This window comes from Kryptolebias marmoratus, linkage group LG24, assembly GCF_001649575.2.
Source record: "Kryptolebias marmoratus isolate JLee-2015 linkage group LG24, ASM164957v2, whole genome shotgun sequence".
Classification (NCBI taxonomy): domain Eukaryota; kingdom Metazoa; phylum Chordata; class Actinopteri; order Cyprinodontiformes; family Rivulidae; genus Kryptolebias; species Kryptolebias marmoratus.
In genome coordinates, this window is record NC_051453.1 from 1,072,329 (window position 1) to 1,085,872 (window position 13,544).

Genomic DNA, 13,544 nt, shown 5'->3' on the forward strand with positions numbered 1-13,544 from the left:
AAAAAAAAAAAAAAAAAAACAAACAAACAACAACAACAGAAAGTCTGCTTGCTTTTTTAAAGCATTTGGGATTAGCAGACCTGAATAACCAAAAATCTACACAGATGAAAAAGCAACACATTTTAAAGTTGGGACAGTAAACCAACACCTCTTCTTTTAACATCAGTCTGTAAACATCAAGTCTGGACTGCAGGTAGGCCAGTTCAGCACCCAAACCCTTCACACACATTCTAATCCCACACACACACATACACACACTTCCTGTTTCTCTACTGTTAAAAAACTTCCTCCATGAATGTCAACGGTGTAAGAATATGCACATTCTGCAAACAGACTTGTTTATGTGCAGAAAATTGTGTCATTTTCACTGTAAACATAAAAAAAGCTGCAAAGATTTTTGTTATCAGACCTATGTATATTTGAACATTTTAAATACAACATCCATATTTTCCTAATTCGACAGTAGACTAATTAGCTGGCAGCAGAATACAACATGTAAAATTATGTGTTGTTAAAATCAAAGTGAACAAAAGCTGGGCACTCATGTCAATCATGGCTCTTTTATGTCAGATGTATTGCAATTTCCTAGTTTTAAGCACATATATTGAGTGTTGAACAACAATGGATGCAGTTAAAAATGTGGGTAACATGTTCTAGTTGTGTAACACTAATTATTGGAAAAAGCTTTTGTCTCAAACATCAGAAATACATTTAGCTAATTATCTCTCAGACCTAATTTGTGACTGTTTTGCATTGCTTCCAAGGAACCACAAGGTTGGCAGTTTGGAGATTTAAATCACAGTTAATGAATAACAAAATCTGATTAGGATATTGAGATTAATTTAGCTCCTAGCCTTTAGGCCAACATCCACGGCTTGTGAAGGCAGAAACGTAAAAAGTCGCAGTTATTCTCGAAATATAGTAATTCTCACTCCTTTTATTCAGAATGCACTTGTGTTAGTATGTTAATAATTAGTTAACTTCCAGAATAGTTATGAAAACTAATCTTAAGGAGTTGTCTGTGATGTACTATTGTCTTGCAGTAAATCCTCTGTTTTGATATGGTGGCTTTAAAATTAATTCAGTGGATACAGATGTCTGGTTCTACAGAGAGGAAAAAAGAACTTCCTCCATTCACTTTTTGTGATTACAAATCCCTTCCCAAAGCTTCAGGTTTCTTTGATGCTTAGGAAAGAAAAGAAAAGGCCTTAGGTGTGGCTGAATGATGCAATATTGAACTATTCTTCCTCCTGTCAGTGGGGAAAGAATAATTGGGGAAATCAGGGTTTAGAGAAAACTAGACAGGGACTTTACAACATATCCATGTGTAAAGAGGAGGTAGAAATGGCAGATGCTCTGAGTGTTTCTGTTTCTTTCTTTCTCCCTATCCTCCTATCTACCTTTGTTGCTCCGTTCATTAATCAGCCCTTTATTAAACAAAAGGAGCTTCCAGCACTGCCTAAAAGCTGCATAGATAATCTTGACATAAAGACAGAGTATTTACCCTCCTTACCCTCTACTCCTGCAGACCATTCAGCATGGTAATGGAGGGAAAAGCTCTTGCGGTACATAAAGACTGATTGAAAATGCTCACCTTGGTAAATATTACATACAGTTTTGTTTAATGGTCTTTGAGCTATTGTGCCTCAGAAAGCCAAACATCTGCTGCCAAGTGCAGTGTACGTGGAGATAGTTGATACACATGGACAAAATGAATGGTGAGGTGAATTATCCACTGCAGAGAGAGTCTGGAATTTAATTACTGCTGCTTGACACTGACTTTTTTTTAAAGGACATGAGCAATTTCGAGGGCCATTGTCTAACTACTCGCAGGAAAAGCAATTCACCCAAGCAGGGCAATAAAGCATCCTGCAGCAGGAAAATCTGGGCCAGGGTGTACTTTCTTAGAACAACAGACAATTTAGAAGTTTGAGTTTACTACTCCATGGCAGGGGCAAAGGCACTGAAGTATAAGAGAAATACTGTGTAAGGGTTTGATGTGTATAACAATGACAATGAGCCGTCGAGCAGGAAAGGACTCCTTAATAGGTACCTGTCTGCCCTAGGGACCGCACTCGCCTCGTATTGGTCATCCATTCACAAGACAGCGGTGGATTCTCCTAACCGCCAATCAGCCAATTACAGGTTCCATAACAGGGGACCTGCTGGCAGAAAGGCAGCCTTTACAAGCTCTGCATCTCAGGCAGAGGAGACGACCCTGTCATGGAATCATAATTATGATGAATATGGCCGCAGGTTTACGGGAATGCCACTTTCCCCAGTAATGCGAGGTGGGCGTGAAACGGCCATTCATGGTGACCAGACAGTGTGACCTTTTGTGGGACTTTGGAAAACAATGTAAAATACAGTAAAGAGTTGAGAAGGACAGGGAAAGAATTGTAAGTCCAGATGTTGTGAACATTCATTGTAGTAGGTGAAAGAGAACGCTGCCTCTCACTGGCTGTTAATGAAGCCAGATATGTGGGAGACAATAGCTGCATACAGGGAGAAAAAGGGCAGCGAGAGAGAGGACATTATGCTGCCTCCGCTTCAATACTCAATTTTTATAGAGTGGCTCCAGTCAGTTTTATCCTGCAATTATTAATCTGTCCATTTCAACAAGGTCTAAGCCAATTCTAATCAGCATTAGGCTGCTTGCCGATTTGGCTTGAATCCATGTCTATTTGATTGCTACTGATCACAAAGACTCCTCTGTACATTATCTCTAAAGTCAATGGAGCCAAGCATTAGGTTTCTCGGCATGTTTGAGTCTCAACATCACAGCTTTGATTAATGACGGGGAGCTGTGAGCATTCACAAGAAAAGCAAGTATAATCTATGTCTGATCATAGGTGGACTGCGTAAATTTGTGACTTTTTAAACTTGTGAATTGAACTTGCAAATTTATCAGTTGTCATCACAGAGAACTAAATAGGACCGTTCACTTTTTGTTTTGTTTTTTTGCCTGCTGCTGAAAGCTGATGATGATGTTTTTACCTGTTTCCATGTGTTTGTGAGTCTGTCTGTTACCAAGATATTTCATAAACCACCGGCAGATTTGAATAAAACTTGCAAAAATTACTATTGGATGTATATCTACAACTAATTTGCATTTGAAGTCAACTCAAGATATCTGCCACAGCCAACCAAGCCTAAAAATCACCTGAAAGGGTTTTAACGCAGATGTTTTTTCCCGATATTGATCTAAAGTTTGGTGAGGTAGTAGTTGACACTGATGCCCAACGTAAAGTCTGAGTTTTAACAGATTGGTTAAACCAGTTTAAAATTTAGCCAATAGCTTGTCATCCTGTGAAAAAGAAAAAAAAAAATCTGTGTGATAAATATGTACATTTGCTGAATTAAACTTGAGCCTGTGCAAAAAAAAAATGGATTTGGGTTTTTTAGTTTTATATTTTTGCTTTACAAAAGATAAATTTACTCAAAGGCAGTACAAATTCAGAAGTGTTATTTGTGTATAGAAGAAACTGCATGTGAAACTCTAGCACTGTGTTGCTCTGAAGTTACAAGTGTTAATTCTGGCCCTGAGTGTATATCGTAATAGCACAGGCAACTTTCTTGGTTGATATTTTGCTTGAACAATTTTTTCTACGCTTGGCAGACTCACCAACTGAGCCAAAGAGATGAAAACTGCAGATTATTGTCCTATCAGCTCAGAGGGTATATCCACTGGTCAATGTGAACGCAGGAGGGCAGAGATATCCTGGACCACTGTTGACTCACAAATAGACTTCCAATTCTTATCTAACTTGGATGGAGCAGATGATAAAGTATTATGCAAAATACAAAAGACTTCTATGAACACACTGATGTATGCTTGCAAAACAAAATATTCTTCAACAAAAATTATGTCCTTGGCACGATCATAGGGCTGGCAGAGTCTGTCAGTTGGCATGCTAATGTGTTCTCAATAACAGAACACAAAAACTATCAGGTAAGGGTGGTAGGAGGAGGTTCGGACCCAGAGTGCAGGCAACACCAGGAGCTTGAGAAACTGAAATACTTCTAGTAGAGCAAACAAAAACAAAAGGTTGACATGGCAGCAAACACATCAATGGTTCGCTTTGAAGAATTGTAAGGAAACAGAAGCAGATGACATGTTACTGTGACAATGCTTCACCAATGAGAAGATGACCAGAGACTGAATATAAAGGCTGGACTGACGAGGAAGTGGGAACAGGTGAGTGATTAAAACTAGAGACAGGTGTAGATGGGAGCGGCAGGCTGAAAAAGGAGGAGGCGAACCGAGGGAGAGTGAATGATGGCACAAGGAACAAAAAGGGCACAGGGAGCAAAACTACACAAAAAAACATATTATTAAAAAAACACGCGGAACAAATGATTCACAAGAAAAAAATGAAACAAAAGACCCCGATCGGGACAAAAACAAATATGCTTCCTGGTGTATATAAATTTGTGACCTGTAAATTAAAATTTAAATTATTTTTCTATATTTTTGCATTGCAGTTTGACCTACTTAGAATCATTGTTCTTTTTTAATTCCTTATATATTGTCTTATTGATCTTATTTTTGTTTGCATGAATTATGGCTGTAAGGCGCAGGGAAACACGAGTTGCACTAAGAGTGCATTTTTGACAGGAGCCATTTTTATGAAAGATTGGAGCATCAGTGCTGTACCTTAAAACTTTAGCATGTGAGAGCAATTTCAATCATGGTTAACAGGAGGACCACCACAACCTGACAGATGTCAGCATGTTCTCACACAAAACGAGAATGCCATTCGAGGCGAGATCACTGAGTGAGCTTACAAACTGAGCAAGCAAGTAAAATCTGGAGCTCTGTAAAGAGGAGCAGGGTAAAAACAGATAAGTGTGTTTTGGGATTTTCTCTCTGCAAACTAATTAAGTGCCAGGCTATGTGAGGCAGGCACCAGGGTATTTAGTCTCCATTGTTGATTAAGGAAAGTCAAACAAAGTAATAACTGTATTGTGTTAGCATATGGCAGTGTTTTAAATGACATAAGCTCAGTTATCAGCAGATTACCAGGCAAAACGCTAATTTATAACTGCACTTTTATCTGATAAAATTAATGATTTCTCCATATGGTAATATAAGGTATTATAATTTGTTTGCTGAAATAAATCGTCTTCTCTCCTGCTGCACTCTTGACAACTTTTCACATTACTTGTGTCAGTTGTCACTAGCTGACAGCAGGCAGTGCTTCTCTACCTTTGCGTTCTTCTGGTTTTCCTTTTTTTCTGAGCGAGATGCGTTTCCCCTTTTGCCATCAGCCACCCGCCTGGCTCAACCAACCCAAAAAGTCCTTTGATGTGTCACTTCACATCTCACCCTCAAAGCTGTGAAATCTCAATTTTCTGATAAGAGCAACCTCAATTTGTCGGAAGATACTATTTATAGATCTGACAGAGATAGAACAGCATGATCTGCAATAATTCTTAACAAGCACTAAGAGGCCATTGTCACATCTGTGTGAAGTAAAACCAGCGCTGCCCGAGTCAATTCACCTGATAAAGATGCAATGAGGAAGTGGATATGAAAGAACGGATGGCAGCATTTTATTTTGCGACTGTATTAAAAATGGGTCCAGAGCGGCCCAGCTTCCTGTTTGAACTTGCTCCTCCTGAGGATTGGAACTCTTTTAATATCTCAGTTCAACCCACTTTCGGGTTTTAGATTTCGCTCTCTCTTTCCACACTCAAGTCAAGATGAAAAAGTTGTAGTTTCATTATGCCTTTGGCATAATGCAGACATATACATAGAGCACGTGCCGAAACTACATATTACTCAAACAGAACTGCAAACATTTTCACAAATTGTAAGTGAAAAAAAAAGTCTGCATTCAGATGTCACGGGTTTGTGTGGCTAACTATTTCTACTTAGAGTCCAAGTCACTGGACAAAAAGGCTTGAAAAGTTTTCAAAGAAGGGGACACAAGGTCAGAATTAGAAACATTCACTTCCCTCCATTTTCTAAACAATATAACTGAATGCCACTAAAACTGTTTTTTCTACACTTTTTGGACCTTGCAGGAGTGCTGTTTTAAAAGCCATGACATAGGAACTGCTTGCAGAGTGTACCTGCTGCTCTTTTGGCCTACTGTTGCTGGAAAAAAATGTGTTTTACCATTTATTTATTTTTTAACTACTCATTGATTCTTTGTCTGTGTCATTCCCTTAATGCATCACTGCACTGAGTCGTGCAAAAACTCAGCAAATTAAAACTTGCATTTTTAAAAGAAGTGAAGAAGAAACAAAGGATATACATCTGCCAATAATAGACCACAAAGAACGATATGACTTTGACAGCAAGTCTAACTGAGTCACTAAAATTAATTTCCTTTTAAGAAGGTATTATTATCAAGATTTTTTTCAAATCCAGACCTTCAAATGCCATCAAATCATAATGCTGATCATTCACACTCCTACACAGACATTTAATTCCACTCTGAGTGAGATGTACTCATGTAAATTTGAGTCATTTACACATATTAATATTTTAATACATTATCTTGATAATGGTCTCCTCATGCTACCCTGATAAAAAGCAGCCAGATGGTAAAATAAACCAATAAAAACATGCTTTAGACTACTTCTGCCAGAAGTGTTTATCCCCCTTTATGAGAACTATTAAGTGATAAAATGGTCTTCACAATTTAAATTTCAAACAAACAAACAAACAAACTGCCAAATACCAAATGTCTGCACAGCTTGGAATCATGAGTTAGTGGATGAACATCATGACAAGTCATGCTGAATGTTATTACCATATTTAAAAGTGAAAAAAACAACAAAACTTTTACACAATTTAGGTGAGAAAAGTATGTGTCTACTGCCCCGAATGTTAGTCTAAGCTCAATGTAACTCGAGGAGGAATTTAGTGGCCAGTTATCCAGGTAAAAGATACATTTTCTCATTAAATTGTCTGTTTTACTGCAAAGTAGGATTTTTTTATGATTCATTACTATGTTAGTATCAAAGCTGTTTTTACTCCATTCATGTCAGTGTTTGGTAAAACTGTAAAAACTGGTATTATAAAGTAAAATAATTTAAATGTAATCAGTAGTCCAGGTAGGAATCCAACCTGGATGAACCCTTTGTAGGCTGTGTGTATCAAACGTTTGTGTTTATTTCCTCAGTGGTTTACACGCTTTGTGTTTTTTTTCGTTTTGTGGCTCGTTACCACAATCGTTGGCATCTCTTTAGTTATCTCAAGCTGCAATTAAACATTCTCTCTGCTACATCTATGATAAATATTTCATATATTGACTTCTTTTATATATATTTTAACATTAAATCTTAACCAATAAAAAACAATAAATGCATGCTAATATGCTGTACTGCAGCTAACCTGATGGTTTTATAAGGTTATAATGCAAACACTAGTGTGAATTATTCACCATGTTGTACAGATCCTCTAACTTTAGGGTTGACCTTTTTATTTATTTATTTGTTACTTTAATTAACAAAACGAAATGTTTAGCCTGAACTGACATTATCATTCAATATACTTATTTGACTGCATCATTTTGTTCCAAGAAGTTATTGAAGTTTTTAATTAATCACTTTCATAACAATATTATACTCAATATGCAGGTTACTTACAGATTGTTATTTAAAAAGAAAAAAAAAAAAGATTTTGCATCTGACAGCAACTGATAAAAGATGTTTAAGCTCATGACAGGAATATTATTTCTGCTGGATGTTTATGATACAGGATACTGGCAACATGATGGCTTGTGTTTGCAGATCCTGCACTTTATAGTTAATTATATCATCCCTGCCATACAAACACTGCTCCAAAGTTATTATTGTGAAGCAGCTGTTAGTTTAAACAGTATTTCTACCAGTCAGCACTCATGAATCAAAACAGAATGGTGTTAAATGAGTGAGGCTGATGACAATGACTTATCCTTTAGTGAGACATTAAAGTTTGAAAGCAGCAAGGCAGCATTTTCATCTTACATATTTTATTGGCAAACCATTAATACTGTGTTATTGCCACAGTCTATTGTTGGACTTGCTTTCTGTATCCCATGACAAACTGCTTTCTTTATGAACAAAAGAGGGATTAAACAGGTGTATTGGGGAGTATATTAAGATTTTAGTATCTGTTTCAAAAGCTGATGAATTTCAGTGCTTAATGACGTTTGTCTTGAGTGAGTACTATCTGTCCAATGCAGATGTATGAGAGGATTATGGTCCCACGGTAACTCAGTGCAGCTAGGGGCTTGGTTGGAAACTGAGTTATGAGTACAAGCACCTTTACCTCTAGTCCTATGATAAATAAAATAATCTCACACCAGGTTATGAGACTTTTATATTTCAGAAGATTTTCATCAGAAAGGACAGTGGAGAAATGGCATCAGCCTGCTTTTGGTGGCGAAGCTGAAAACAGGTCCCTTTTCCTACTTCCTTATGTGTCTCATTGTATTGAGAGGCTGATGGATGATGTAAGTATGTCCTCTTCCTGGAAAACTTTTCATTTCTTCTGCTTATATTGTTCATGCTCTACTCAGAATATTAAAATACATTTCTATGAGCTTCTTTGTGTTTTTTAGAAATATGAAAAATATATATTTTTTTGTGAATGGTTGTTTGTCTCTGTGTGTCCCTGTGATGGACTTTTGACCTGTCCAGGGTGTCCCCCACCTCTCGCACGGTGACTGCTGGAGATAGACAACAGCTCCCCCGCAACCAGGAAAGTGAGAAGTGGAAGATGGATGGATTGATTTTTTTTTCTGCATCCATCATGTTTAGAGTGTATTTGTTGAGATATCTCTCTTTAAATACCTTCTTTTGTTCAATCTGAGATGCCACAATCAACAGTGTTTAAATCAGTAGATCAGACCTTCATAGCTAACTTTTAATTGTAAAATGTTGTGTTGTCAAGCTCACACTTTAGCTACTGTTTGGTTTTGTTTGTCAAAAAGCCACTCCATCTTTACACAACAATTTATGTAAAAAAGCTACAATATATTATATGTTATGGTATCAAATTTAAAGGCTTCTGTGAAAAAAAAGGTTTACAATACTTGTGTTTTGCAATTTTAATGATACATTTGATACATGGAGAGAACAAATTCTCATTATTATTCCTTCTGTTACTGTTTCTTATGCAGCTTGCACGTGCAACTTATAGAGTAGCTCATCTTGAGTTCTCACCAAATATGTGTTATTGAGAAAAAATGACCATAACATCTTTACATTTGCAGCTAAAGAGAAAGGCGTTTCTGTGTATGCTTGGTGTATTTGTGTGTAAAGCCTCTGGTGATCTGAAGTGGATATGATTGACTGGCAGGTAGTTCTGTTTGCATTTTTAATAAAGCAAAGACAATAAAGCTTCACTGCTATGCTTTTTTGTGGTGTCTCTCAATATGTTTTTGAAGCTAAGAATAAAATAATGCCAAGGAAGGAAGACAAAGAAAGCATGTGAGGGATGGGATGGGGGTCGGGTATGGGGTGCACTACCTGGAGGCAACGTCATTGTATTATTTCCACAATGTGATGCTGAATTCGAAACAGTGGTGCCTCATTCCACTCAGTGAACCGTGATGCTATTATGTAGTGCACAGAAACATGCCATCTTCACGTATCAATTTACCAGCAAACCCTTTAAAATGCCTCAGCAACAGAGTGACCTAAAAATGTCAACTGAGGCTGGGGTAGTGTCCTAAAATGGAGAAAATTATGCAAGGAACAAACCTTCTGGCAGACGTGATCAACCGCAAATTATTCTATTCAGATTCACAAACGATGGGCTAATTTGAAGGAGTGACACCAATTTCCCACAGGCCAACCAGCATGACTTTTTTTTCCTATTTACCCTTAAATACTAAAGAGTGCTTCTAGTGATCGAGCATGAGGGAGACACTAATGAAGGATGGATTCTGTTCAGACCCTGCTACCCCCAACCCTCTCTCATCACCCCTCTCGTATAACAGTTATACAGACTTTACAGTTTTGACACCCATCTCCTAGCAACCACAATTCAAGGCATCGACCACTTGCACTGCAGCTCTAATAGGAATATCATTAAAAAAAAGTTCACAGCCATGTTAGCAGCTTGGTGAGAATATATTTGTGCTGTGATGCTTGGAGCGAAATGTTAATATTTTTTAAAAGGAAAACATGGCTTTAAAAAACAGAAATAACATTTAATTTCTTCATACAAAATAGTAAAATACAAATAGATTTTAGGGAAATGATTATAGTTAAAGTATAGTTTCCTGAAATTACACCAGATGGAAAAAATCCTGTATTTTCAGAGCCATGAGGAGCCATCTTACTGTCACAATAAATACATATTCTAGATATACAGATTTGGTGATCTGAACTGAATATATTTAACAAACTAACATGGATCAGTTGAGTAAAAAGCATACAAACAATATCTAATCTTGAAAAATTGCAATGAAAATGGAACTTTACTGACAATGTGGACACCTTAGTGATCAACTCCTTTATTAGTCATTTCCCATCAATAGATGATTTTAAATAGTTTAAATAAATCTAATTTACTGAAAAAAGAGGTCCCTGCATATTCAGAACACTGTTTTCATCTTTAGTGGTAGCAAACACAACCATTATTTGTGTACTTGAAAGTGCACTTACAGAAAGGTTTCTGTTGTAATGAGTGTAAACTCTCTGCACTGTCACAGTCTGGACAATATACAGATCTGACCTTGTTAAAGGTTAGATACTGTCTGTCAACTCTTAATTTCATCAGTGTTTTTTATTTTTTATATGTCCAACATATTCCAACATATTCTCCAGGTGCTGATGCTACAATGTGGACAACTGGATTCTTGAAACCATCCAACCCTATTGTTTCTTAACTGATCCTTAGTAAACTTTGGGCACTCCAGGGCAGTTAATTATCAACATGTTGATATGTTTTATTTACATCTCATAAAAGACATCAATAAAATGTGTGCCGCTTTCCTTTTGTGAAAAAAAAAAAAAAAGTTTTGTGCCAACTGGGATTTTTGGTGACCCCTTGGCTAAACCTGACCAGTATAAAAAAAGCTTCTTTAAGGGATTAAAATATGGCTACAGTGTCATTCACCATATAAGTTACCTGTGGCAACAATATTATTGGTTGTAATAAAAAAATATGGACAAGTAACTAATATTTTTCATATGATTTGGAGACCTTGTGGCTCTAGCCTGATCAAAGACTAATCACGCAAAATTGATTCATCGTCTAATATTTCTTTCATTGTAAACACAATATATCCTAACAGTCTGTTAGTAGTTAGTTGTGTGTCCACAGTGAAACAATAATGTGTTAGTTCAAAGCTCTGTTCATATGTAGCATGATCTATATTGTGAGGAACCCAAATGCAACACAATGAGGCAGCAGTCAGGCACATAATGCCAACTATGATAATTTAAAAACAGAACTAATTTAAACCAAATAAACAGAACATAATTAAAAAAATAAAAAAATAACAAACACATGGGCAGGTAGGCAAGGAGATAAATGCTCTAACAAAGAACAAAAGAACCACTGAGTGTAATTACAAAATAAGCTAAACATAAGTAACATACATAAGCATTTCTAAATATGCAAAACATGACAGTATTTTTTTTCTTTACAGGAACAGGATGTAAAGCCAGTGTGAGAAGCAACTATGACCTACTGGTCCTTCTGTTATTGTTCTCCTGGTTGGAGTGACAGAACCTGCTGTTCAGAACAATTTTTAGGTGGAATGCTCCATGTTGGGACCTGATCTGAGCATGCAGATGTGGGGATGCAGCTGAGCTGACAGGATGAATGGACAGTTTTGTTCCATACCACAACAATTTTAAAAACAGATCTGATACAACAGCTGCATTGCTTTTTTATGCACCATTTGAATTAATATTTGCTGTGTGTGTTCTTGGATGTTATTTTTTGATTGATGTCTTATGTCATAATTTTTGCTTGGCCTCAGCTACAGAAACATCCAGTTATAAATGTTATCATTGGAAATCTTTATTCTTTGGACAACTAGCTCAGTAGTTTGTGTTGCCATGGAGATATTTTTTAATACCTTCTTTTGATTTCTGTAACACGATGAGACCTCCATAAATTCAAAACATCTACAATTTTTAGATTTCTCCTGGAACTACCTTTTTTAATCAAATAATGACCATACATACTAATGTTTGTGTAACATAGGGTAACCCAGGAAGGCTGTATGCATTTCTATCATTTTATCAGTTTTTCATAAGAAACCTTTTGAGTGTTTAAACTCATTTGTATTCTTGACTAGGGGCAGATGTCAGATCAATATCTCTATGCACTCAAATTAACCAGAGTTGAGAAAAACTTATTGTGCTTGGTTTGGCATAAAGATTGGAGGCAGAGGGTCACAAAAGGCCTCCCATAGATCTACATTTCAGTCTGTAAGGCAGATTAATACATATCAGCTTGTATACATAAACATAACATTAATAAGCAGTTTAGAAATACATCATCAAACTCACACTGTAACTTTTAGAAAAGTTATTAATTATTTCACTGACTTACAGCACATTTTTTTAGGCTCAAGCTCTTCTTCTTTGGATGGTCAAGTGTTTCTAGTTTACATAAAAAGTTGTAAACGTGCCACAGTCTATTATGGTATCTTTATGGATTAGGTGAGTTTATACACCCCTGTTAATTCTGCTTCAAAATGGTGCCTCAAACTAGTCTGTAAATTTTCTCTCGTGGTTGACTGTTTGGAGTGTGTGCTCTGTCTATCCTTGACATTTTCACACTTTCACTCTGTCATGCTTCAGTATCTCACTCATTTGTCTGCACCATATAACCAAAAAGTGTGACAGCACTCCAGGGACCATTTTACAGCAAGTTAACTATATGTCAAATGTGAGTATATTTAGACATGGGTATACTGATGCATATCCTTTATTCTTGTAAAGAAAAAAAGGCAGTGCAAGTTTTGGTAGCATCATTGTCACTCAATGTATTTAAAGTGCATTTTACTGAAGCTTAAATGCATTACTTTATGTCATACGAAGCTAAAGTACTAAAATATATAGAGCTGTTTTTGATTATGTATTTGAGTTTGCCATGATATGCTGCATATTTATTTTCAGCACAGAATAAGATAAAACGCCAATTGATTTGTTGCAAGTCATGCGGATGCAGATGTGTTTAGCAGTTAGGATCAATATCTAGTTTAAAGTAAATTATTCAGTGTGAGAGGATTAAAGCATAACTGAAAACCAGGTGACATTGCATTTTCAGTTCTCCAGCAAAGCAGCAAAATACTGTAGCATAATACTGGTGCTGTTTACAGAACTGTGGATTTATGAAATGAGCCAGCTTAAGAGGTTATGGTGGACAAGCTGGAGAGAAGACAAGTTAAAAGGCCTGCTAAATGAGTCCATGCACCACGGTGCCAACTGTTGTGTCCTGCAATGTTGTGATTTGATTGTGGTGTGCTATTAAAGCTCTTTTTGGCTATAACGGCGTGTCTTTACTCACTATAATAATATTCAAATGAGAGTCCAATGACACACTTCTTGAGGGTTAAAAAAATCCACCCAGGCTTGAG